Here is a 26136-nt window from a genome sequence, read left to right on the forward strand (position 1 = left end):
GGGAGTTTACTCTGCATCAGGGAAACAACTGGATATGAAACACTGACAATATTGCTGAAGGTCATTTTTGAAAATTGTAATGATTTTTTTCTTGCAACGATATGCCAAAATTGCACCTTGAGATTGATTTTGGAACAATTGACCCTCCCGCCCACCCACACCTCAAGATGCTATGGTTGCAAAGCAACAGAAGAACCATTGATGATGGTGATGATTCACATGTATAAAGGAGGTATTGTGGGTGGAGTTAATCGCTTACGGCCATACCACCCTGAACACGCCCGATCTCGTCCGATCTCGGAAGCTAAGCAGGGTCGGGCCTGGTTAGTACTTGAATGGGAGACCGCCTGGGAATACCAGGTGCTGTAAGCTTTTTAGACTTTTCTTTGCAGAGGGCGCTGTTGCTGCTGCTTCAGAGGAGACACCTCTTGGAAAGAGCAGGAAAGACTGTTCATCAAAGGAAAAAAGAATATGGAACCCTCACATCATCACTGAAAGGTGAAAGTGAGCATTCATCAGATTTGTTTCTAATCAAAACACTACTTTATTCATGTTTTATTAACATATCATTTTCAAATTGTCTTATTTGGAGAGAGCAATGAAAGAGCAGGGAGTTTACTCTGCATCAGGGAAACAACTGGATATGAAACACTGACAATATTGCTGAAGGTCATTTTTGAAAATTGTAATGATTTTTTTCTTGCAACGATATGACAAAATTGCACCTTGAGATTGATTTTGGAACAATTGACCCTCCCGCCCACCCACACCTCAAGATGCTATGGTTGCAAAGCAACAGAAGAACCATTGATGATGGTGATGATTCACATGTATAAAGGAGGTATTGTGGGTGGAGTTAATCGCTTACGGCCATACCACCCTGAACACGCCCGATCTCGGAAGCTAAGCAGGGTCGGGCCTGGTTAGTACTTGAATGGGAGACCGCCTGGGAATACCAGGTGCTGTAAGCTTTTTAGACTTTTCTTTGCAGAGGGCGCTGTTGCTGCTGCTTCAGAGGAGACACCTCTTGGAAAGAGCAGGAAAGACTGTTCATCAAAGGAAAAAAGAATATGGAACCCTCACATCATCACTGAAAGGTGAAAGTGAGCATTCATCAGATTTGTTTCTAATCAAAACACTACTTTATTCATGTTTTATTAACATATCATTTTCAAATTGTCTTATTTGGAGAGAGCGATGAAAGAGCAGGGAGTTTACTCTGCATCAGGGAAACAACTGGATATGAAACACTGACAATATTGCTGAAGGTCATTTTTGAAAATTGTAATGATTTTTTTCTTGCAACGATATGACAAAATTGCACCTTGAGATTGATTTTGGAACAATTGACCCTCCCGCCCACCCACACCTCAAGATGCTATGGTTGCAAAGCAACAGAAGAACCATTGATGATGGTGATGATTCACATGTATAAAGGAGGTATTGTGGGTGGAGTTAATCGCTTACGGCCATACCACCCTGAACACGCCCGATCTCGTCCGATCTCGGAAGCTAAGCAGGGTCGGGCCTGGTTAGTACTTGAATGGGAGACCGCCTGGGAATACCAGGTGCTGTAAGCTTTTTAGACTTTTCTTTGCAGAGTGCGCTGTTGCTGCTGCTTCAGAGGAGACACCTCTTGGAAAGAGCAGGAAAGACTGTTCATCAAAGGAAAAAAGAATATGGAACCCTCACATCATCACTGAAAGGTGAAAGTGAGCATTCATCAGATTTGTTTCTAATCAAAACACTACTTTATTCATGTTTTATTAACATATCATTTTCAAATTGTCTTATTTGGAGAGAGCGATGAAAGAGCAGGGAGTTTACTCTGCATCAGGGAAACAACTGGATATGAAACACTGACAATATTGCTGAAGGTCATTTTTGAAAATTGTAATGATTTTTTTCTTGCAACGATATGCCAAAATTGCACCTTGAGATTGATTTTGGAACAATTGACCCTCCCGCCCACCCACACCTCAAGATGCTATGGTTGCAAAGCAACAGAAGAACCATTGATGATGGTGATGATTCACATGTATAAAGGAGGTATTGTGGGTGGAGTTAATCGCTTACGGCCATACCACCCTGAACACGCCCGATCTCGTCCGATCTCGGAAGCTAAGCAGGGTCGGGCCTGGTTAGTACTTGAATCGGAGACCGCCTGGGAATACCAGGTGCTGTAAGTTTTTTAGACTTTTCTTTGCAGAGGGCGCTGTTGCTGCTGCTTCAGAGGAGACACCTCTTGGAAAGAGCAGGAAAGACTGTTCATCAAAGGAAAAAAGAATATGGAACCCTCACATCATCACTGAAAGGTGAAAGTGAGCATTCATCAGATTTGTTTCTAATCAAAACACTACTTTATTCATGTTTTATTAACATATCATTTTCAAACTGTCTTATTTGGAGAGAGCGATGAAAGAGCAGGGAGTTTACTCTGCATCAGGGAAACAACTGGATATGAAACACTGACAATATTGCTGAAGGTCATTTTTGAAAATTGTAATGATTTTTTTCTTGCAACGATATGCCAAAATTGTACCTTGAGATTGATTTTGGAACAATTGACCCTCCCGCCCACCCACACCTCAAGATGCTATGGTTGCAAAGCAACAGAAGAACCATTGATGATGGTGATGATTCACATGTATAAAGGAGGTATTGTGGGTGGAGTTAATCGCTTACGGCCATACCACCCTGAACACGCCCGATCTCGTCCGATCTCGGAAGCTAAGCAGGGTCGGGCCTGGTTAGTACTTGAATGGGAGACCGCCTGGGAATACCAGGTGCTGTAAGCTTTTTAGACTTTTCTTTGCAGAGGGCGCTGTTGCTGCTGCTTCAGAGGAGACACCTCTTGGAAAGAGCAGGAAAGACTGTTCATCAAAGGAAAAAAGAATATGGAACCCTCACATCATCACTGAAAGGTGAAAGTGAGCATTCATCAGATTTGTTTCTAATCAAAACACTACTTTATTCATGTTTTATTAACATATCATTTTCAAATTGTCTTATTTGGAGAGAGCGATGAAAGAGCAGGGAGTTTACTCTGCATCAGGGAAACAACTGGATATGAAACACTGACAATATTGCTGAAGGTCATTTTTGAAAATTGTAATGATTTTTTTCTTGCAACGATATGACAAAATTGCACCTTGAGATTGATTTTGGAACAATTGACCCTCCCGCCCACCCACACCTCAAGATGCTATGGTTGCAAAGCAACAGAAGAACCATTGATGATGGTGATGATTCACATGTATAAAGGAGGTATTGTGGGTGGAGTTAATCGCTTACGGCCATACCACCCTGAACACGCCCGATCTCGTCCGATCTCGGAAGCTAAGCAGGGTCGGGCCTGGTTAGTACTTGAATGGGAGACCGCCTGGGAATACCAGGTGCTGTAAGCTTTTTAGACTTTTCTTTGCAGAGTGCGCTGTTGCTGCTGCTTCAGAGGAGACACCTCTTGGAAAGAGCAGGAAAGACTGTTCATCAAAGGAAAAAAGAATATGGAACCCTCACATCATCACTGAAAGGTGAAAGTGAGCATTCATCAGATTTGTTTCTAATCAAAACACTACTTTATTCATGTTTTATTAACATATCATTTTCAAATTGTCTTATTTGGAGAGAGCGATGAAAGAGCAGGGAGTTTACTCTGCATCAGGGAAACAACTGGATATGAAACACTGACAATATTGCTGAAGGTCATTTTTGAAAATTGTAATGATTTTTTTCTTGCAACGATATGCCAAAATTGCACCTTGAGATTGATTTTGGAACAATTGACCCTCCCGCCCACCCACACCTCAAGATGCTATGGTTGCAAAGCAACAGAAGAACCATTGATGATGGTGATGATTCACATGTATAAAGGAGGTATTGTGGGTGGAGTTAATCGCTTACGGCCATACCACCCTGAACACGCCCGATCTCGTCCGATCTCGGAAGCTAAGCAGGGTCGGGCCTGGTTAGTACTTGAATGGGAGACCGCCTGGGAATACCAGGTGCTGTAAGTTTTTTAGACTTTTCTTTGCAGAGGGCGCTGTTGCTGCTGCTTCAGAGGAGACACCTCTTGGAAAGAGCAGGAAAGACTGTTCATCAAAGGAAAAAAGAATATGGAACCCTCACATCATCCCTTAAAGGTGAAAGTGAGCATTCATCAGATTTGTTTCTAATCAAAACACTACTTTATTCATGTTTTATTAACATATCATTTTCAAACTGTCTTATTTGGAGAGAGCGATGAAAGAGCAGGGAGTTTACTCTGCATCAGGGAAACAACTGGATATGAAACACTGACAATATTGCTGAAGGTCATTTTTGAAAATTGTAATGATTTTTTTCTTGCAACGATATGACAAAATTGCACCTTGAGATTGATTTTGGAACAATTGACCCTCCCGCCCACCCACACCTCAAGATGCTATGGTTGCAAAGCAACAGAAGAACCATTGATGATGGTGATGATTCACATGTATAAAGGAGGTATTGTGGGTGGAGTTAATCGCTTACGGCCATACCACCCTGAACACGCCCGATCTCGTCCGATCTCGGAAGCTAAGCAGGGTCGGGCCTGGTTAGTACTTGAATGGGAGACCGCCTGGGAATACCAGGTGCTGTAAGCTTTTTAGACTTTTCTTTGCAGAGGGCGCTGTTGCTGCTGCTTCAGAGGAGACACCTCTTGGAAAGAGCAGGAAAGACTGTTCATCTAAGGAAAAAAGAATATGGAACCCTAACATCATCACTGAAAGGTGAAAGTGAGCATTCATCAGATTTGTTTCTAATCAAAACACTACTTTATTCATGTTTTATTAACATATCATTTTCAAATTGTCTTATTTGGAGAGAGCGATGAAAGAGCAGGGAGTTTACTCTGCATCAGGGAAACAACTGGATATGAAACACTGACAATATTGCTGAAGGTCATTTTTGAAAATTGTAATGATTTTTTTCTTGCAACGATATGCCAAAATTGCACCTTGAGATTGATTTTGGAACAATTGACCCTCCCGCCCACCCACACCTCAAGATGCTATGGTTGCAAAGCAACAGAAGAACCATTGATGATGGTGATGATTCACATGTATAAAGGAGGTATTGTGGGTGGAGTTAATCGCTTACGGCCATACCACCCTGAACACGCCCGATCTCGTCCGATCTCGGAAGCTAAGCAGGGTCGGGCCTGGTTAGTACTTGAATGGGAGACCGCCTGGGAATACCAGGTGCTGTAAGTTTTTTAGACTTTTCTTTGCAGAGGGCGCTGTTGCTGCTGCTTCAGAGGAGACACCTCTTGGAAAGAGCAGGAAAGACTGTTCATCAAAGGAAAAAAGAATATGGAACCCTCACATCATCCCTTAAAGGTGAAAGTGAGCATTCATCAGATTTGTTTCTAATCAAAACACTACTTTATTCATGTTTTATTAACATATCATTTTCAAACTGTCTTATTTGGAGAGAGCGATGAAAGAGCAGGGAGTTTACTCTGCATCAGGGAAACAACTGGATATGAAACACTGACAATATTGCTGAAGGTCATTTTTGAAAATTGTAATGATTTTTTTCTTGCAACGATATGACAAAATTGCACCTTGAGATTGATTTTGGAACAATTGACCCTCCCGCCCACCCACACCTCAAGATGCTATGGTTGCAAAGCAACAGAAGAACCATTGATGATGGTGATGATTCACATGTATAAAGGAGGTATTGTGGGTGGAGTTAATCGCTTACGGCCATACCACCCTGAACACGCCCGATCTCGTCCGATCTCGGAAGCTAAGCAGGGTCGGGCCTGGTTAGTACTTGAATGGGAGACCGCCTGGGAATACCAGGTGCTGTAAGCTTTTTAGACTTTTCTTTGCAGAGTGCGCTGTTGCTGCTGCTTCAGAGGAGACACCTCTTGGAAAGAGCAGGAAAGACTGTTCATCAAAGGAAAAAAGAATATGGAACCCTCACATCATCACTGAAAGGTGAAAGTGAGCATTCATCAGATTTGTTTCTAATCAAAACACTACTTTATTCATGTTTTATTAACATATCATTTTCAAATTGTCTTATTTGGAGAGAGCGATGAAAGAGCAGGGAGTTTACTCTGCATCAGGGAAACAACTGGATATGAAACACTGACAATATTGCTGAAGGTCATTTTTGAAAATTGTAATGATTTTTTTCTTGCAACGATATGCCAAAATTGCACCTTGAGATTGATTTTGGAACAATTGACCCTCCCGCCCACCCACACCTCAAGATGCTATGGTTGCAAAGCAACAGAAGAACCATTGATGATGGTGATGATTCACATGTATAAAGGAGGTATTGTGGGTGGAGTTAATCGCTTACGGCCATACCACCCTGAACACGCCCGATCTCGTCCGATCTCGGAAGCTAAGCAGGGTCGGGCCTGGTTAGTACTTGAATGGGAGACCGCCTGGGAATACCAGGTGCTGTAAGTTTTTTAGACTTTTCTTTGCAGAGGGCGCTGTTGCTGCTGCTTCAGAGGAGACACCTCTTGGAAAGAGCAGGAAAGACTGTTCATCAAAGGAAAAAAGAATATGGAACCCTCACATCATCCCTTAAAGGTGAAAGTGAGCATTCATCAGATTTGTTTCTAATCAAAACACTACTTTATTCATGTTTTATTAACATATCATTTTCAAACTGTCTTATTTGGAGAGAGCGATGAAAGAGCAGGGAGTTTACTCTGCATCAGGGAAACAACTGGATATGAAACACTGACAATATTGCTGAAGGTCATTTTTGAAAATTGTAATGATTTTTTTCTTGCAACGATATGACAAAATTGCACCTTGAGATTGATTTTGGAACAATTGACCCTCCCGCCCACCCACACCTCAAGATGCTATGGTTGCAAAGCAACAGAAGAACCATTGATGATGGTGATGATTCACATGTATAAAGGAGGTATTGTGGGTGGAGTTAATCGCTTACGGCCATACCACCCTGAACACGCCCGATCTCGTCCGATCTCGGAAGCTAAGCAGGGTCGGGCCTGGTTAGTACTTGAATGGGAGACCGCCTGGGAATACCAGGTGCTGTAAGCTTTTTAGACTTTTCTTTGCAGAGGGCGCTGTTGCTGCTGCTTCAGAGGAGACACCTCTTGGAAAGAGCAGGAAAGACTGTTCATCTAAGGAAAAAAGAATATGGAACCCTAACATCATCACTGAAAGGTGAAAGTGAGCATTCATCAGATTTGTTTCTAATCAAAACACTACTTTATTCATGTTTTATTAACATATCATTTTCAAATTGTCTTATTTGGAGAGAGCGATGAAAGAGCAGGGAGTTTACTCTGCATCAGGGAAACAACTGGATATGAAACACTGACAATATTGCTGAAGGTCATTTTTGAAAATTGTAATGATTTTTTTCTTGCAACGATATGCCAAAATTGCACCTTGAGATTGATTTTGGAACAATTGACCCTCCCGCCCACCCACACCTCAAGATGCTATGGTTGCAAAGCAACAGAAGAACCATTGATGATGGTGATGATTCACATGTATAAAGGAGGTATTGTGGGTGGAGTTAATCGCTTACGGCCATACCACCCTGAACACGCCCGATCTCGTCCGATCTCGGAAGCTAAGCAGGGTCGGGCCTGGTTAGTACTTGAATGGGAGACCGCCTGGGAATACCAGGTGCTGTAAGTTTTTTAGACTTTTCTTTGCAGAGGGCGCTGTTGCTGCTGCTTCAGAGGAGACACCTCTTGGAAAGAGCAGGAAAGACTGTTCATCAAAGGAAAAAAGAATATGGAACCCTCACATCATCCCTTAAAGGTGAAAGTGAGCATTCATCAGATTTGTTTCTAATCAAAACACTACTTTATTCATGTTTTATTAACATATCATTTTCAAACTGTCTTATTTGGAGAGAGCGATGAAAGAGCAGGGAGTTTACTCTGCATCAGGGAAACAACTGGATATGAAACACTGACAATATTGCTGAAGGTCATTTTTGAAAATTGTAATGATTTTTTTCTTGCAACGATATGACAAAATTGCACCTTGAGATTGATTTTGGAACAATTGACCCTCCCGCCCACCCACACCTCAAGATGCTATGGTTGCAAAGCAACAGAAGAACCATTGATGATGGTGATGATTCACATGTATAAAGGAGGTATTGTGGGTGGAGTTAATCGCTTACGGCCATACCACCCTGAACACGCCCGATCTCGTCCGATCTCGGAAGCTAAGCAGGGTCGGGCCTGGTTAGTACTTGAATGGGAGACCGCCTGGGAATACCAGGTGCTGTAAGCTTTTTAGACTTTTCTTTGCAGAGGGCGCTGTTGCTGCTGCTTCAGAGGAGACACCTCTTGGAAAGAGCAGGAAAGACTGTTCATCTAAGGAAAAAAGAATATGGAACCCTAACATCATCACTGAAAGGTGAAAGTGAGCATTCATCAGATTTGTTTCTAATCAAAACACTACTTTATTCATGTTTTATTAACATATCATTTTCAAATTGTCTTATTTGGAGAGAGCGATGAAAGAGCAGGGAGTTTACTCTGCATCAGGGAAACAACTAGATATGAAACACTGACAATATTGCTGAAGGTCATTTTTGAAAATTGTAATGATTTTTTTCTTGCAACGATATGACAAAATTGCACCTTGAGATTGATTTTGGAACAATTGACCCTCCCGCCCACCCACACCTCAAGATGCTATGGTTGCAAAGCAACAGAAGAACCATTGATGATGGTGATGATTCACATGTATAAAGGAGGTATTGTGGGTGGAGTTAATCGCTTACGGCCATACCACCCTGAACACAGCGCATGCGTGACGGATCAGCAGGTATCTTTTTTGAAATCGACGGACGTTGAGCACCACGGGTGACTCAGCTCCGCTCTCCTTTTTTCCCCCTTTTTTTCTCTATCTACTGAACATTTAAATGAGATAATAGAATTAAAATACAGCAAAGGACTGAGAGATACCCCCCCCCAACAGTGTCGCACTGTCTGGGGGAATCTATTTAAGTTTGTTTTCCCCCTCCCTCTTCTAATCCTCCACTTTGGAGCGCTTTATGTTTAAAAAAAAAAAAAAATCATGACGGACCTCACGGCGACAACACGGAACGGAAAAACGATGAATGAGACAGACAGCGGACAAGAAAATGAAGGAAAGAAGAACAGAGAATTAAACGACACGGAGAGGGACGGGAAGAAACTCACCGTGAGTGTAGAAACAGAAGGAGAGGAGGAAGTAAGCACCATGACGCTGATGCGGTGCGTGCGCGAGCTGTGCGGAGGACTGGTGGCATGCCGATACATAAATCCCAGGAAACACGAGATGACAATGAGCCATCCAAAAGGGAAGGAGAGGCTGATGGAGGGATTCAGGATTGGGGAGACAAGAGTCCACGCTAGAGAGCTCTGCAACGACGAGTTGGTGGTCTCCTTCCTGAACATACCATACTACATAGAGGACAAGGAAATAATGGAGAAGCTGCGTGGATGGGGAGTGACACCAGTCACAGCAGTAAGGAGACGGATGTGGCCGGGGACACAAGTGGCAGACGGGACACGATTCCTTAAAGTGAAGTTTAATGACGAGATCCAGTCCCTCCCATACTCAACAAAATTTAACACAGCCCTCGGAACGGAGTATTTCAGAGTAATTCACGACAAACAAACAAAAGTCTGCAGGATGTGCATGCAGCCAGGGCACATCCTGAGAGAGTGCCCAGAGTTTCAGTGTCACAGATGCGGAGTTCAGGGGCACTACGCAAGGGAATGCGGAAGCCAAATGGACAGGACAAGAGAAAAGAACGGACCCAAAGACGGGAAAGAGAACACCATGGAGATAGAAGGAATAGAAGGAGACACGGAGGAGGAAGAAAGCGAGGGAGAGGCGGGGAGTGAGGACTCGGATGGCAGCGACGGGGAGCGCGGAGCAGCGGAGGAGATGGAGATGACAGAGGCGATCATGATGTCAGCGGCGGAGACGAAGGGAGCAGCGGGGACGGAGTTAGCAGCGGTGAACGAGACAGCAGCGGAGAAAGAGAAGACAACGGGGACGGTGACGACAACGGGGACGGTGACAACGACGGAGAAGGTGACAACAGCGGCGACGGAGTCAGAAGCGACGAAGCAGACAGCAGCGGAGACGGAGAAGGAAGCGAAGACGGTGACAACGGCGGTGACGGTGGCAACAGCGGTGATGAAGATAGCAGCGGTGAACGCAACAGCGGTGAAGGAGAACGAGGCTGCAGCGGAAAAGGACGGAGTGAGCGGAGAGAAGAAAGCACAAACACACATAGAAGGAGAGGAAGCAGATAAGAAAACAAATGATCAAGACATGGACATGGACTTAATGACCCAAATAATGCAACTAAGAAAGAGACAAAACCCTCAGAGGCAACAGAGACAGTACAAGAAAAGCAAAAGCAAAAACAAATGAACATAACAATACTTATGATAACGATCTTAACGATAAACGCAAGAGGGCTGAACAAAAGGTGGAAAAGACAACACATATATAACCTGAGTGAGTATGATATAATATGTATCCAAGAGACACACTGGGATGAAAGATGCATGATTGAAGTAAAGAAAGAATGGACAGGGGAAATATACTCAAATAATGGTGATGGGAAAGCTAGGGGAGTAGCTATATTAGTGAAAAAAGGAGCGGTGGGGAAGGTGAAGATGTGTGAGAACGATGGTGAAGGGAGGCTGATAGCGATTAAATTTAAACATATGAATGAAGAAATAAAACTCATAAATATACATGCAGCAAACACATAGAAGGAGAGAAGGATGATGTTCGAACAAATGGGAGTAATGTGTGAAAGCAACAGCTTAATAGTAGGCGATTTCAATGTATGGTGTGGAAAATTAGATGTCTCTGGGAAAATGAAATTTAAAAACGACTCATCAAGAGGGGCATTACAAAAGATAAAAAGAGAGAAAAAACTGTGTGATGTGTGGAGGGAAAGAAACCCAGAGGCAAAAGTATTTTCGAGGAAACAAGTGGTGAAGGGAGAACTAAAACAAAGCAGAATAGACTTAGTGTTAAGTACAAAAAAATTAGCAGAAACAATAGGTGAAATACAGTACAAAATAACAACACTCAGCGATCACATGATGCTAAAATTCACGCTAGGGCAAGAAACAAAGACAAGAGGAGGTGGGGTGTGGTGTTTGAATGGAGAGCTACTTAAGGAAAAAAAATATAAAGAAGGTGTGAGAGAATACATAAAATGGGAGATGAATGAGAGAATGTATGAGGAGGATATAGGGCGGTGGTGGGAAAAATTAAAAGAAGGAATAAAAGAAATAAGCAAAAAATATGGTAGGAACAAGAGCAAGAAAGGGAAAGAGAGAGAAAAGTGGTTAGTGAGGGAGATAGAAAGAGAGGAAGAGAAAGCTGAAAAAGAGGAAAATTATGACACAAAAGAGTACATTAAAAAAAAAAATGAACTAAAAGAAATAGAACAGGGAAAATGCCAAGGAGCAATCATCAGAAGCAGAGCAAGATACACCATAGAGGGAGAGAAATGCACAGGATATTTCCTAGGGCTAGAGAAAACAAGGCAGAAAAACAACTACATTGAACAAGTGGAGGGAAAGAGAGGAGAGAAGATAAAAGACATAGCTGGAATAGTAGAGAGAGTAGAAGAATTTTACAGAGAGCTGTACAAGAAAGAAGAGGTAGACAATGAGAGTAGCAGACAAGTGATTGAGAAAATAAAGAATAGGATAAGCGAGAATGACAGAGAGATGTGTGAGGGAGAGATAAGTAGAGAGGAGATAGAGACAGCAATAAGCGGGTTAGGGAGAAATAAAAGTCCAGGAACAGACGGCTTAATAGGAGAATTCTACATAGAGTTTAGAGAAGAATTAACACCAGTATTAGAGAAGTTGTATAAATGGATAGAAGAAAAGGGAAAGATACCGCAAAGCATGACAACAGGGCTAGTAAGCATAATTCACAAAAAAGGGAGCAGGGATAATTTAGAAAATTATAGACCACTGACAATGTTAAATGGCGACTATAAAATCTTAGCAAAGGTATTAGCAAACAGGATAAAGAAAGTAATAGGGACGGTGGTTGGGAGCACACAAGCATATAGCATACCAGGTAGGGACATAGCAGACACTATAAGCAGCATCAGAGACACAATAACATACATGAAAGAGAACAGGAAAGGGATAGTACTAAGCATAGATCAAAACAAAGCATTCGACAGAGTAGACCACAGTTATCTATATAAAGTATTAGGGAAAGCAGGTTTTGGAAATAAGATGATAGGGAGGATTAGGACAATGTATGAGAAAGCAGCAAGCAAGGTAAAAATTAATGGAATAATCACAAATGAATTTAGAATAGAAAGATCAGTAAGACAGGGATGTCCGTTATCGGCTCTCCTGTACGCATTGTCCGCAGAGCCGTTAGCGGCATTAATATTACAAAATAAGAAAATAAAGGGCATAGAACTACCGGGTGGACAGGTGAGCACGTTATACCAATATGCAGACGACACAACGGTGACAGTGGTAGACAAGGAAAGCGTAGCAGAGACGTTAGAAAGTGTAGAACTATTTGGTAGGGCATCAGGAGCAAAATTAAATATAGAAAAATCAGAAATCATGTGCATAGGAGAGAGCAGAGTAGGGGAAGAAGTAAAAAGACTAAAAGAGAACAACGAATACATGAAGGTGTTAGGAGTGAACTTAGGGATTGAAGATAGAGAAGGGAGAGATAGGCAATATGAAGGGATAGTAAACAACATAAAAAAGACGTTGGGAATGTGGAAACGGAGAGGATTAAAACTGAAAGGGAAAGTGATAGTGGTAAATGCACTAATCATGAGCAAATTAATATATATAATGAATGTTTTGGATGTGCCAGAGAAAGTGCTGAAGGAAGTAGACAAGATAGTGAGTGACTTCCTGTGGGATGGGAAGGGGGCAAGAATAGCAAAGGAAGTCCTAGAAAATGAGTATGAAGATGGAGGCCTAAAACTGATCAACCTGGAAAAGAAAAAGAAAGCACTAAGAGTAAAAATGATGACGAGGTATCTAAAGAACAAGAAAGATCAAGTGTGGAAGGTGTTCTTGGGAGAGGCAATTAAAAAGAGTGGAGGATGTGGTGAAAGTGGTGTGTACATGGAACTGAAGAAAGGGATGATGTCTGAAACAACAGAGATCCTCAAAGAAATGCTTGGAGCATGGGGGGAATTCCTAAAAAATGTGACGTATGACTGCAAGAATGTGAAGCAAGTATGGGAGCAACCAGTTTTTCTAAACCCAAAAATAACAATTAATGGAGCAACAATATACAACAGAACCATATGGAATGCAGGGATCAGGAAAGTAAAGGATATAGTGTACGAGCATGTTCCAGGCTTCATGGGAGCACAAGCGATAGTGGATGAAGTAAGAGGGAGGGGGGACGAGATATGGTTGGGAACAGCAGAAGCAATAATGGAAAAAATTAAGAAGGCAATGCCGAAAGAATGGATGGACATGATTGAGAGAGAGGCTGGGGTGAGGGAAGAAAGAGAGATAGAAATGTATGTGGGCAAAGGAGAGAGCAGAATGAGTCTGAACTGTGTGAAAACAAAAATACTCTATAAATGTTTAAGAGGGGAAGAAGTGAGAAGACCGGCTGCTGAGAATGTATGGAAGAAAGTTATGGATGGACTGGATGCAGAAAAGATATGGATGAATCTAAGAGTGAAATGGAACAGCATAGAGTGTGAAAACTTTGATTATCTCTTGAGACACAATAGAATTTTCAATAACCTGATCATAAGCAAGTTTGATGTGAATGTGAAAAAGGAATGTGATGTGTGTAAGATAAAAGTGGAAACATGTATGCATGAGTTTGTCGAATGCAGTGAGTTAGAAAGTTTCTTTGAGAGGATGAAAGGAACGATAAGCAGATGCTGGGAAGGGAAATTGATAGAAAGGATGGAATGGAGAAAGATGTGGCTGTTTGGGATGAATGGCAGAGTGAAAGAGTGTAATATTAATCTGTTAAACTATGTGTTGAGTCATGCAAGATATGCAGTTAAACTCAGGAGAAACTTGGCCCATTATGAAAAGAAAAAAGCTGAAGTATGGAGTGTGTTTAAAAACATGATAAAAAGAGATGTAAACATGATACACAGATACACGGAAAAAGAAGAGTTCAAAAAAGGATTTGTGGATGGAAGCACTCTGATAGAGGTAACAGATGATGGGAATGTGGAATTTGATTTCGGCAAAAATGAATGAAAAGTGTTGTATGTGCCAGCTGTAAGTGTCAATATGTAATGGCAGTTTTAAAAAATTAGGTGTCTTCTTTTTGGTTATGATTTGTTTTGTTTTGTTTTTTTGTTTATTTTATTTTATTTTATTTTTATTTTTATTTATTTATTTATTTATTTATTTATTTTTGTTTGTTTTTTGTTTGTTTTGTTGTTGCTTTTTCTGATGTTTTCTCATTTTCTGACTTAAATATTCATTATCTATGGAAGTGTGGGTCTTATCTCAGACAGTAGTCTGAGATAATGACGAGATATGTATATAAATGTAATATCTGTACATAAAATGTATGAAAATTATGTATTTTTGATAATAAAAAAAAAAAAAAAAACATGCCCGATCTCGTCCGATCTCGGAAGCTAAGCAGGGTCGGGCCTGGTTAGTACTTGGATGGGAGACCGCCTGGGAATACCAGGTGCTGTAAGCTTTTTAGACTTTTCTTTGCAGAGGGCGCTGTTGCTGCTGCTTCAGAGGAGACACCTCTTGGAAAGAGCAGGAAAGACTGTTCATCAAAGGAAAAAAGAATATGGAACCCTCACATCATCACTGAAAGGTGAAAGTGAGCATTCATCAGATTTGTTTCTAATCAAAACACTACTTTATTCATGTTTTATTAACATATCATTTTCAAATGGTCTTATTTGGAGAGAGCGATGAAAGAGCAGGGAGTTTACTCTGCATCAGGGAAACAACTGGATATGAAACACTGACAATATTGCTGAAGGTCATTTTTGAAAATTGTAATGATTTTTTTCTTGCAACGATATGACAAAATTGCACCTTGAGATTGATTTTGGAACAATTGACCCTCCCGCCCACCCACACCTCAAGATGCTATGGTTGCAAAGCAACAGAAGAACCATTGATGATGGTGATGATTCACATGTATAAAGGAGGTGTTGTGGGTGGAGTTAATCGCTTACGGCCATACCACCCTGAACACGCCTGATCTCGGAAGCTAAGCAGGGTCGGGCCTGGTTAGTACTTGAATGGGAGACCGCCTGGGAATACCAGGTGCTGTAAGCTTTTTAGACTTTTCTTTGCAGAGGGCGCTGTTGCTGCTGCTTCAGAGGAGACACCTCTTGGAAAGAGCAGGAAAGACTGTTCATCAAAGGAAAAAAGAATATGGAACCTTCACATCATCACTGAAAGGTGAAAGTGAGCATTCATCAGATTTGTTTCTAATCAAAACACTACTTTATTCATGTTTTATTAACATATCATTTTCAAATTGTCTTATTTGGAGAGAGCGATGAAAGAGCAGGGAGTTTACTCTGCATCAGGGAAACAACTGGATATGAAACACTGACAATATTGCTGAAGGTCATTTTTGAAAATTGTAATGATTTTTTTCTTGCAACGATATGCCAAAATTGCACCTTGAGATTGATTTTGGAACAATTGACCCTCCCGCCCACCCACACCTCAAGATGCTATGGTTGCAAAGCAACAGAAGAACCATTGATGATGGTGATGATTCACATGTATAAAGGAGGTATTGTGGGTGGAGTTAATCGCTTACGGCCATACCACCCTGAACACGCCCGATCTCGTCCGATCTCGGAAGCTAAGCAGGGTCGGGCCTGGTTAGTACTTGAATGGGAGACCGCCTGGGAATACCAGGTGCTGTAAGCTTTTTAGACTTGTCTGTGCAGAGGGCGCTGTTGCTGCTGCTTCAGAGGAGACACCTCTTGGAAAGAGCAGGAAAGACTGTTCATCAAAGGAAAAAAGAATATGGAACCCTCACATCATCACTGAAAGGTGAAAGTGAGCATTCATCAGATTTGTTTCTAATCAAAACACTACTTTATTCATGTTTTATTAACATATCATTTTCAAATTGTCTTATTTGGAGAGAGCGATGAAAGAGCAGGGAGTTTACTCTGCATCAGGGAAACAACTGGATATGAAACACTGACAATATTGCTGAAGGTCATTTTTGAAAATTGTAATGATTTTTTTCTTGCAACGATATGACAAAATTGCACCTTGAGATTGATTTTGGAACAATTGACCCTCCCGCCCACCCACACCTCAAGATTATATGGTTGCAAAGCAACAGAAGAACCATTGATGATGGTGATGATTCACATGTATAAAGGAGGTATTGTGGGTGGAGTTAATCGCTTACGGCCATACCACCCTGAACACGCCCGATCTCGTCCGATCTCGGAAGCTAAGCAGGGTCGGGCCTGGTTAGTACTTGAATGGGAGACCGCCTGGGAATACCAGGTGCTGTAAGCTTTTTAGACTTTTCTTTGCAGAGGGCGCTGTTGCTGCTGCTTCAGAGGAGACACCTCTTGGAAAGAGCAGGAAAGACTGTTCATCAAAGGAAAAAAGAATATGGAACCCTCACATCATCACTGAAAGGTGAAAGTGAGCATTCATCAGATTTGTTTCTAATCAAAACACTACTTTATTCATGTTTTATTAACATATCATTTTCAAATTGTCTTATTTGGAGAGAGCGATGAAAGAGCAGGGAGTTTACTCTGCATCAGGGAAACAACTGGATATGAAACACTGACAATATTGCTGAAGGTCATTTTTGAAAATTGTAATGATTTTTTTCTTGCAACGATATGACAAAATTGCACCTTGAGATTGATTTTGGAACAATTGACCCTCCCGCCCACCCACACCTCAAGATGCTATGGTTGCAAAGCAACAGAAGAACCATTGATGATGGTGATGATTCACATGTATAAAGGAGGTATTGTGGGTGGAGTTAATCGCTTACGGCCATACCACCCTGAACACAGCGCATGCGTGACGGATCAGCAGGTATCTTTTTTGAAATCGACGGACGTTGAGCACCACGGGTGACTCAGCTCCGCTCTCCTTTTTTCCCCCTTTTTTTCTCTATCTACTGAACATTTAAATGAGATAATAGAATTAAAATACAGCAAAGGACTGAGAGATACCCCCCCCCAACAGTGTCGCACTGTCTGGGGGAATCTATTTAAGTTTGTTTTCCCCCTCCCTCTTCTAATCCTCCACTTTGGAGCGCTTTATGTTTAAAAAAAAAAAAAAAATCATGACGGACCTCACGGCGACAACACGGAACGGAAAAACGATGAATGAGACAGACAGCGGACAAGAAAATGAAGGAAAGAAGAACAGAGAATTAAACGACACGGAGAGGGACGGGAAGAAACTCACCGTGAGTGTAGAAACAGAAGGAGAGGAGGAAGTAAGCACCATGACGCTGATGCGGTGCGTGCGCGAGCTGTGCGGAGGACTGGTGGCATGCCGATACATAAATCCCAGGAAACACGAGATGACAATGAGCCATCCAAAAGGGAAGGAGAGGCTGATGGAGGGATTCAGGATTGGGGAGACAAGAGTCCACGCTAGAGAGCTCTGCAACGACGAGTTGGTGGTCTCCTTCCTGAACATACCATACTACATAGAGGACAAGGAAATAATGGAGAAGCTGCGTGGATGGGGAGTGACACCAGTCACAGCAGTAAGGAGACGGATGTGGCCGGGGACACAAGTGGCAGACGGGACACGATTCCTTAAAGTGAAGTTTAATGACGAGATCCAGTCCCTCCCATACTCAACAAAATTTAACACAGCCCTCGGAACGGAGTATTTCAGAGTAATTCACGACAAACAAACAAAAGTCTGCAGGATGTGCATGCAGCCAGGGCACATCCTGAGAGAGTGCCCAGAGTTTCAGTGTCACAGATGCGGAGTTCAGGGGCACTACGCAAGGGAATGCGGAAGCCAAATGGACAGGACAAGAGAAAAGAACGGACCCAAAGACGGGAAAGAGAACACCATGGAGATAGAAGGAATAGAAGGAGACACGGAGGAGGAAGAAAGCGAGGGAGAGGCGGGGAGTGAGGACTCGGATGGCAGCGACGGGGAGCGCGGAGCAGCGGAGGAGATGGAGATGACAGAGGCGATCATGATGTCAGCGGCGGAGACGAAGGGAGCAGCGGGGACGGAGTTAGCAGCGGTGAACGAGACAGCAGCGGAGAAAGAGAAGACAACGGGGACGGTGACGACAACGGGGACGGTGACAACGACGGAGAAGGTGACAACAGCGGCGACGGAGTCAGAAGCGACGAAGCAGACAGCAGCGGAGACGGAGAAGGAAGCGAAGACGGTGACAACGGCGGTGACGGTGGCAACAGCGGTGATGAAGATAGCAGCGGTGAACGCAACAGCGGTGAAGGAGAACGAGGCTGCAGCGGAAAAGGACGGAGTGAGCGGAGAGAAGAAAGCACAAACACACATAGAAGGAGAGGAAGCAGATAAGAAAACAAATGATCAAGACATGGACATGGACTTAATGACCCAAATAATGCAACTAAGAAAGAGACAAAACCCTCAGAGGCAACAGAGACAGTACAAGAAAAGCAAAAGCAAAAACAAATGAACATAACAATACTTATGATAACGATCTTAACGATAAACGCAAGAGGGCTGAACAAAAGGTGGAAAAGACAACACATATATAACCTGAGTGAGTATGATATAATATGTATCCAAGAGACACACTGGGATGAAAGATGCATGATTGAAGTAAAGAAAGAATGGACAGGGGAAATATACTCAAATAATGGTGATGGGAAAGCTAGGGGAGTAGCTATATTAGTGAAAAAAGGAGCGGTGGGGAAGGTGAAGATGTGTGAGAACGATGGTGAAGGGAGGCTGATAGCGATTAAATTTAAACATATGAATGAAGAAATAAAACTCATAAATATACATGCAGCAAACACATAGAAGGAGAGAAGGATGATGTTCGAACAAATGGGAGTAATGTGTGAAAGCAACAGCTTAATAGTAGGCGATTTCAATGTATGGTGTGGAAAATTAGATGTCTCTGGGAAAATGAAATTTAAAAACGACTCATCAAGAGGGGCATTACAAAAGATAAAAAGAGAGAAAAAACTGTGTGATGTGTGGAGGGAAAGAAACCCAGAGGCAAAAGTATTTTCGAGGAAACAAGTGGTGAAGGGAGAACTAAAACAAAGCAGAATAGACTTAGTGTTAAGTACAAAAAAATTAGCAGAAACAATAGGTGAAATACAGTACAAAATAACAACACTCAGCGATCACATGATGCTAAAATTCACGCTAGGGCAAGAAACAAAGACAAGAGGAGGTGGGGTGTGGTGTTTGAATGGAGAGCTACTTAAGGAAAAAAAATATAAAGAAGGTGTGAGAGAATACATAAAATGGGAGATGAATGAGAGAATGTATGAGGAGGATATAGGGCGGTGGTGGGAAAAATTAAAAGAAGGAATAAAAGAAATAAGCAAAAAATATGGTAGGAACAAGAGCAAGAAAGGGAAAGAGAGAGAAAAGTGGTTAGTGAGGGAGATAGAAAGAGAGGAAGAGAAAGCTGAAAAAGAGGAAAATTATGACACAAAAGAGTACATTAAAAAAAAAAATGAACTAAAAGAAATAGAACAGGGAAAATGCCAAGGAGCAATCATCAGAAGCAGAGCAAGATACACCATAGAGGGAGAGAAATGCACAGGATATTTCCTAGGGCTAGAGAAAACAAGGCAGAAAAACAACTACATTGAACAAGTGGAGGGAAAGAGAGGAGAGAAGATAAAAGACATAGCTGGAATAGTAGAGAGAGTAGAAGAATTTTACAGAGAGCTGTACAAGAAAGAAGAGGTAGACAATGAGAGTAGCAGACAAGTGATTGAGAAAATAAAGAATAGGATAAGCGAGAATGACAGAGAGATGTGTGAGGGAGAGATAAGTAGAGAGGAGATAGAGACAGCAATAAGCGGGTTAGGGAGAAATAAAAGTCCAGGAACAGACGGCTTAATAGGAGAATTCTACATAGAGTTTAGAGAAGAATTAACACCAGTATTAGAGAAGTTGTATAAATGGATAGAAGAAAAGGGAAAGATACCGCAAAGCATGACAACAGGGCTAGTAAGCATAATTCACAAAAAAGGGAGCAGGGATAATTTAGAAAATTATAGACCACTGACAATGTTAAATGGCGACTATAAAATCTTAGCAAAGGTATTAGCAAACAGGATAAAGAAAGTAATAGGGACGGTGGTTGGGAGCACACAAGCATATAGCATACCAGGTAGGGACATAGCAGACACTATAAGCAGCATCAGAGACACAATAACATACATGAAAGAGAACAGGAAAGGGATAGTACTAAGCATAGATCAAAACAAAGCATTCGACAGAGTAGACCACAGTTATCTATATAAAGTATTAGGGAAAGCAGGTTTTGGAAATAAGATGATAGGGAGGATTAGGACAATGTATGAGAAAGCAGCAAGCAAGGTAAAAATTAATGGAATAATCACAAATGAATTTAGAATAGAAAGATCAGTAAGACAGGGATGTCCGTTATCGGCTCTCCTGTACGCATTGTCCGCAGAGCCGTTAGCGGCATTAATATTACAAAATAAGAAAATAAAGGGCATAGAACTACCGGGTGGACAGGTGAGCACGTTATACCAATATGCAGACGACACAACGGTGACAGTGGTAGACAAGGAAAGCGTAGCAGAGACGTTAGAAAGTGTAGAACTATTTGGTAGGGCATCAGGAGCAAAATTAAATATAGAAAAATCAGAAATCATGTGCATAGGAGAGAGCAGAGTAGGGGAAGAAGTAAAAAGACTAAAAGAGAACAACGAATACATGAAGGTGTTAGGAGTGAACTTAGGGATTGAAGATAGAGAAGGGAGAGATAGGCAATATGAAGGGATAGTAAACAACATAAAAAAGACGTTGGGAATGTGGAAACGGAGAGGATTAAAACTGAAAGGGAAAGTGATAGTGGTAAATGCACTAATCATGAGCAAATTAATATATATAATGAATGTTTTGGATGTGCCAGAGAAAGTGCTGAAGGAAGTAGACAAGATAGTGAGTGACTTCCTGTGGGATGGGAAGGGGGCAAGAATAGCAAAGGAAGTCCTAGAAAATGAGTATGAAGATGGAGGCCTAAAACTGATCAACCTGGAAAAGAAAAAGAAAGCACTAAGAGTAAAAATGATGACGAGGTATCTAAAGAACAAGAAAGATCAAGTGTGGAAGGTGTTCTTGGGAGAGGCAATTAAAAAGAGTGGAGGATGTGGTGAAAGTGGTGTGTACATGGAACTGAAGAAAGGGATGATGTCTGAAACAACAGAGATCCTCAAAGAAATGCTTGGAGCATGGGGGGAATTCCTAAAAACTGTGACGTATGACTGCAAGAATGTGAAGCAAGTATGGGAGCAACCAGTTTTTCTAAACCCAAAAATAACAATTAATGGAGCAACAATATACAACAGAACCATATGGAATGCAGGGATCAGGAAAGTAAAGGATATAGTGTACGAGCATGTTCCAGGCTTCATGGGAGCACAAGCGATAGTGGATGAAGTAAGAGGGAGGGGGGACGAGATATGGTTGGGAACAGCAGAAGCAATAATGGAAAAAATTAAGAAGGCAATGCCGAAAGAATGGATGGACATGATTGAGAGAGAGGCTGGGGTGAGGGAAGAAAGAGAGATAGAAATGTATGTGGGCAAAGGAGAGAGCAGAATGAGTCTGAACTGTGTGAAAACAAAAATACTCTATAAATGTTTAAGAGGGGAAGAAGTGAGAAGACCGGCTGCTGAGAATGTATGGAAGAAAGTTATGGATGGACTGGATGCAGAAAAGATATGGATGAATCTAAGAGTGAAATGGAACAGCATAGAGTGTGAAAACTTTGATTATCTCTTGAGACACAATAGAATTTTCAATAACCTGATCATAAGCAAGTTTGATGTGAATGTGAAAAAGGAATGTGATGTGTGTAAGATAAAAGTGGAAACATGTATGCATGAGTTTGTCGAATGCAGTGAGTTAGAAAGTTTCTTTGAGAGGATGAAAGGAACGATAAGCAGATGCTGGGAAGGGAAATTGATAGAAAGGATGGAATGGAGAAAGATGTGGCTGTTTGGGATGAATGGCAGAGTGAAAGAGTGTAATATTAATCTGTTAAACTATGTGTTGAGTCATGCAAGATATGCAGTTAAACTCAGGAGAAACTTGGCCCATTATGAAAAGAAAAAAGCTGAAGTATGGAGTGTGTTTAAAAACATGATAAAAAGAGATGTAAACATGATACACAGATACACGGAAAAAGAAGAGTTCAAAAAAGGATTTGTGGATGGAAGCACTCTGATAGAGGTAACAGATGATGGGAATGTGGAATTTGATTTCGGCAAAAATGAATGAAAAGTGTTGTATGTGCCAGCTGTAAGTGTCAATATGTAATGGCAGTTTTAAAAAATTAGGTGTCTTCTTTTTGGTTATGATTTGTTTTGTTTTGTTTTTTTGTTTATTTTATTTTATTTTATTTTTATTTTTATTTATTTATTTATTTATTTATTTTTGTTTGTTTTTTGTTTGTTTTGTTGTTGCTTTTTCTGATGTTTTCTCATTTTCTGACTTAAATATTCATTATCTATGGAAGTGTGGGTCTTATCTCAGACAGTAGTCTGAGATAATGACGAGATATGTATATAAATGTAATATCTGTACATAAAATGTATGAAAATTATGTATTTTTGATAATAAAAAAAAAAAAAAAAACATGCCCGATCTCGTCCGATCTCGGAAGCTAAGCAGGGTCGGGCCTGGTTAGTACTTGGATGGGAGACCGCCTGGGAATACCAGGTGCTGTAAGCTTTTTAGACTTTTCTTTGCAGAGGGCGCTGTTGCTGCTGCTTCAGAGGAGACACCTCTTGGAAAGAGCAGGAAAGACTGTTCATCAAAGGAAAAAAGAATATGGAACCCTCACATCATCACTGAAAGGTGAAAGTGAGCATTCATCAGATTTGTTTCTAATCAAAACACTACTTTATTCATGTTTTATTAACATATCATTTTCAAATGGTCTTATTTGGAGAGAGCGATGAAAGAGCAGGGAGTTTACTCTGCATCAGGGAAACAACTGGATATGAAACACTGACAATATTGCTGAAGGTCATTTTTGAAAATTGTAATGATTTTTTTCTTGCAACGATATGACAAAATTGCACCTTGAGATTGATTTTGGAACAATTGACCCTCCCGCCCACCCACACCTCAAGATGCTATGGTTGCAAAGCAACAGAAGAACCATTGATGATGGTGATGATTCACATGTATAAAGGAGGTGTTGTGGGTGGAGTTAATCGCTTACGGCCATACCACCCTGAACACGCCTGATCTCGGAAGCTAAGCAGGGTCGGGCCTGGTTAGTACTTGAATGGGAGACCGCCTGGGAATACCAGGTGCTGTAAGCTTTTTAGACTTTTCTTTGCAGAGGGCGCTGTTGCTGCTGCTTCAGAGGAGACACCTCTTGGAAAGAGCAGGAAAGACTGTTCATCAAAGGAAAAAAGAATATGGAACCTTCACATCATCACTGAAAGGTGAAAGTGAGCATTCATCAGATTTGTTTCTAATCAAAACACTACTTTATTCATGTTTTATTAACATATCATTTTCAAATTGTCTTATTTGGAGAGAGCGATGAAAGAGCAGGGAGTTTACTCTGCATCAGGGAAACAACTGGATATGAAACACTGACAATATTGCTGAAGGTCATTTTTGAAAATTGTAATGATTTTTTTCTTGCAACGATATGCCAAAATTGCACCTTGAGATTGATTTTGGAACAATTGACCCCCCCAACCCACCCACACATCAAGATGCTATGGTTGCAAAGCAACAGAAGAACCATTGATGATGGTGATGATTCACATGTATAAAGGAGGTATTGTGGGTGGAGTTAATCGCTTACGGCCATACCACCCTGAACACGCCCGATCTCGTCCGATCTCGGAAGCTAAGCAGGGTCGGGCCTGGTTAGTACTTGAATGGGAGACCGCCTGGGAATACCAGGTGCTGTAAGCTTTTTAGACTTGTCTGTGCAGAGGGCGCTGTTGCTGCTGCTTCAGAGGAGACACCTCTTGGAAAGAGCAGGAAAGACTGTTCATCAAAGGAAAAAAGAATATGGAACCCTCACATCATCACTGAAAGGTGAAAGTGAGCATTCATCAGATTTGTTTCTAATCAAAACACTACTTTATTCATGTTTTATTAACATATCATTTTCAAATTGTCTTATTTGGAGAGAGCGATGAAAGAGCAGGGAGTTTACTCTGCATCAGGGAAACAACTGGATATGAAACACTGACAATATTGCTGAAGGTCATTTTTGAAAATTGTAATGATTTTTTTCTTGCAACGATATGACAAAATTGCACCTTGAGATTGATTTTGGAACAATTGACCCTCCCGCCCACCCACACCTCAAGATGCTATGGTTGCAAAGCAACAGAAGAACCATTGATGATGGTGATGATTCACATGTATAAAGGAGGTATTGTGGGTGGAGTTAATCGCTTACGGCCATACCACCCTGAACACGCCCGATCTCGTCCGATCTCGGAAGCTAAGCAGGGTCGGGCCTGGTTAGTACTTGAATGGGAGACCGCCTGGGAATACCAGGTGCTGTAAGCTTTTTAGACTTTTCTTTGCAGAGGGCGCTGTTGCTGCTGCTTCAGAGGAGACACCTCTTGGAAAGAGCAGGAAAGACTGTTCATCAAAGGAAAAAAGAATATGGAACCCTCACATCATCACTGAAAGGTGAAAGTGAGCATTCATCAGATTTGTTTCTAATCAAAACACTACTTTATTCATGTTTTATTAACATATCATTTTCAAATTGTCTTATTTGGAGAGAGCGATGAAAGAGCAGGGAGTTTACTCTGCATCAGGGAAACAACTGGATATGAAACACTGACAATATTGCTGAAGGTCATTTTTGAAAATTGTAATGATTTTTTTCTTGCAACGATATGACAAAATTGCACCTTGAGATTGATTTTGGAACAATTGACCCTCCCGCCCACCCACACCTCAAGATGCTATGGTTGCAAAGCAACAGAAGAACCATTGATGATGGTGATGATTCACATGTATAAAGGAGGTATTGTGGGTGGAGTTAATCGCTTACGGCCATACCACCCTGAACACGCCCGATCTCGTCCAATCTCGGAAGCTAAGCAGGGTAGGGCCTGGTTAGTACTTGAATGGGAGACCGCCTGGGAATACCAGGTGCTGTAAGCTTTTTAGACTTTTCTTTGCAGAGGGCGCTGTTGCTGCTGCTTCAGAGGAGACACCTCTTGGAAAGAGCAGGAAAGACTGTTCATCAAAGGAAAAAAGAATATGGAACCCTCACATCATCACTGAAAGGTGAAAGTGAGCATTCATCAGATTTGTTTCTAATCAAAACACTACTTTATTCATGTTTTATTAACATATCATTTTCAAATTGTCTTATTTGGAGAGAGCGATGAAAGAGCAGGGAGTTTACTCTGCATCAGGGAAACAACTGGATATGAAACACTGACAATATTGCTGAAGGTCATTTTTGAAAATTGTAATGATTTTTTTCTTGCAACGATATGCCAAAATTGCACCTTGAGATTGATTTTGGAACAATTGACCCTCCCGCCCACCCACACCTCAAGATGCTATGGTTGCAAAGCAACAGAAGAACCATTGATGATGGTGATGATTCACATGTATAAAGGAGGTATTGTGGGTGGAGTTAATCGCTTACGGCCATACCACCCTGAACACGCCCGATCTCGTCCGATCTCGGAAGCTAAGCAGGGTCGGGCCTGGTTAGTACTTGAATGGGAGACCGCCTGGGAATACCAGGTGCTGTAAGCTTTTTAGACTTTTCTTTGCAGAGGGCGCTGTTGCTGCTGCTTCAGAGGAGACACCTCTTGGAAAGAGCAGGAAAGACTGTTCATCAAAGGAAAAAAGAATATGGAACCCTCACATCATCACTGAAAGGTGAAAGTGAGCATTCATCAGATTTGTTT

At 41.6% G+C, this 26136-nt stretch overlaps 19 non-coding genes and 3 pseudogenes across 19 annotated transcripts; all 22 read left to right on the plus strand.

Annotated features, from left to right (window-relative positions):
• Nucleotides 1–253: 253 nt before the first annotated feature.
• LOC138407984 (5S ribosomal RNA) lies at nt 254–372 on the plus strand. Its single transcript, XR_011241302.1, has one exon. It is a non-coding gene; the product is annotated as a 5S ribosomal RNA (ribosomal RNA).
• Nucleotides 373–862: 490 nt separating this feature from the next.
• On the plus strand, nt 863–971 carry LOC138409522 (5S ribosomal RNA; annotated as a pseudogene).
• A 490-nt stretch (nt 972–1461) lies between these two features.
• On the plus strand, nt 1462–1580 carry LOC138407985 (5S ribosomal RNA). Its single transcript, XR_011241303.1, has one exon. It is a non-coding gene; the product is annotated as a 5S ribosomal RNA (ribosomal RNA).
• Nucleotides 1581–2070: 490 nt separating this feature from the next.
• LOC138409164 (5S ribosomal RNA) lies at nt 2071–2189 on the plus strand. The gene has a single exon (XR_011242484.1). It is a non-coding gene; the product is annotated as a 5S ribosomal RNA (ribosomal RNA).
• A 490-nt stretch (nt 2190–2679) lies between these two features.
• Nucleotides 2680–2798, plus strand: LOC138407986 (5S ribosomal RNA). The gene has a single exon (XR_011241304.1). It is a non-coding gene; the product is annotated as a 5S ribosomal RNA (ribosomal RNA).
• A 490-nt stretch (nt 2799–3288) lies between these two features.
• LOC138407987 (5S ribosomal RNA) lies at nt 3289–3407 on the plus strand. Its single transcript, XR_011241305.1, has one exon. It is a non-coding gene; the product is annotated as a 5S ribosomal RNA (ribosomal RNA).
• A 490-nt stretch (nt 3408–3897) lies between these two features.
• LOC138408426 (5S ribosomal RNA) lies at nt 3898–4016 on the plus strand. The gene has a single exon (XR_011241745.1). It is a non-coding gene; the product is annotated as a 5S ribosomal RNA (ribosomal RNA).
• Nucleotides 4017–4506: 490 nt separating this feature from the next.
• LOC138407988 (5S ribosomal RNA) lies at nt 4507–4625 on the plus strand. Its single transcript, XR_011241306.1, has one exon. It is a non-coding gene; the product is annotated as a 5S ribosomal RNA (ribosomal RNA).
• Nucleotides 4626–5115: 490 nt separating this feature from the next.
• On the plus strand, nt 5116–5234 carry LOC138408427 (5S ribosomal RNA). The gene has a single exon (XR_011241746.1). It is a non-coding gene; the product is annotated as a 5S ribosomal RNA (ribosomal RNA).
• Nucleotides 5235–5724: 490 nt separating this feature from the next.
• Nucleotides 5725–5843, plus strand: LOC138407990 (5S ribosomal RNA). The gene has a single exon (XR_011241308.1). It is a non-coding gene; the product is annotated as a 5S ribosomal RNA (ribosomal RNA).
• Nucleotides 5844–6333: 490 nt separating this feature from the next.
• On the plus strand, nt 6334–6452 carry LOC138408428 (5S ribosomal RNA). Its single transcript, XR_011241747.1, has one exon. It is a non-coding gene; the product is annotated as a 5S ribosomal RNA (ribosomal RNA).
• A 490-nt stretch (nt 6453–6942) lies between these two features.
• LOC138407991 (5S ribosomal RNA) lies at nt 6943–7061 on the plus strand. The gene has a single exon (XR_011241309.1). It is a non-coding gene; the product is annotated as a 5S ribosomal RNA (ribosomal RNA).
• Nucleotides 7062–7551: 490 nt separating this feature from the next.
• LOC138408429 (5S ribosomal RNA) lies at nt 7552–7670 on the plus strand. Its single transcript, XR_011241748.1, has one exon. It is a non-coding gene; the product is annotated as a 5S ribosomal RNA (ribosomal RNA).
• A 490-nt stretch (nt 7671–8160) lies between these two features.
• LOC138407992 (5S ribosomal RNA) lies at nt 8161–8279 on the plus strand. Its single transcript, XR_011241310.1, has one exon. It is a non-coding gene; the product is annotated as a 5S ribosomal RNA (ribosomal RNA).
• A 6916-nt stretch (nt 8280–15195) lies between these two features.
• Nucleotides 15196–15304, plus strand: LOC138409674 (5S ribosomal RNA; annotated as a pseudogene).
• A 490-nt stretch (nt 15305–15794) lies between these two features.
• On the plus strand, nt 15795–15913 carry LOC138407993 (5S ribosomal RNA). Its single transcript, XR_011241311.1, has one exon. It is a non-coding gene; the product is annotated as a 5S ribosomal RNA (ribosomal RNA).
• Nucleotides 15914–16403: 490 nt separating this feature from the next.
• LOC138407994 (5S ribosomal RNA) lies at nt 16404–16522 on the plus strand. The gene has a single exon (XR_011241312.1). It is a non-coding gene; the product is annotated as a 5S ribosomal RNA (ribosomal RNA).
• Nucleotides 16523–23435: 6913 nt separating this feature from the next.
• Nucleotides 23436–23544, plus strand: LOC138409675 (5S ribosomal RNA; annotated as a pseudogene).
• Nucleotides 23545–24035: 491 nt separating this feature from the next.
• Nucleotides 24036–24154, plus strand: LOC138407995 (5S ribosomal RNA). Its single transcript, XR_011241313.1, has one exon. It is a non-coding gene; the product is annotated as a 5S ribosomal RNA (ribosomal RNA).
• A 490-nt stretch (nt 24155–24644) lies between these two features.
• Nucleotides 24645–24763, plus strand: LOC138407996 (5S ribosomal RNA). The gene has a single exon (XR_011241314.1). It is a non-coding gene; the product is annotated as a 5S ribosomal RNA (ribosomal RNA).
• Nucleotides 24764–25253: 490 nt separating this feature from the next.
• LOC138408806 (5S ribosomal RNA) lies at nt 25254–25372 on the plus strand. Its single transcript, XR_011242126.1, has one exon. It is a non-coding gene; the product is annotated as a 5S ribosomal RNA (ribosomal RNA).
• A 490-nt stretch (nt 25373–25862) lies between these two features.
• LOC138407997 (5S ribosomal RNA) lies at nt 25863–25981 on the plus strand. Its single transcript, XR_011241315.1, has one exon. It is a non-coding gene; the product is annotated as a 5S ribosomal RNA (ribosomal RNA).
• The last annotated feature ends 155 nt before the right edge of the window (nt 25982–26136 follow it).

Source organism: Paralichthys olivaceus, chromosome 5 (assembly GCF_024713975.1).
Source record: "Paralichthys olivaceus isolate ysfri-2021 chromosome 5, ASM2471397v2, whole genome shotgun sequence".
In the NCBI taxonomy this organism is placed as follows: Eukaryota; Metazoa; Chordata; class Actinopteri; order Pleuronectiformes; family Paralichthyidae; genus Paralichthys; species Paralichthys olivaceus.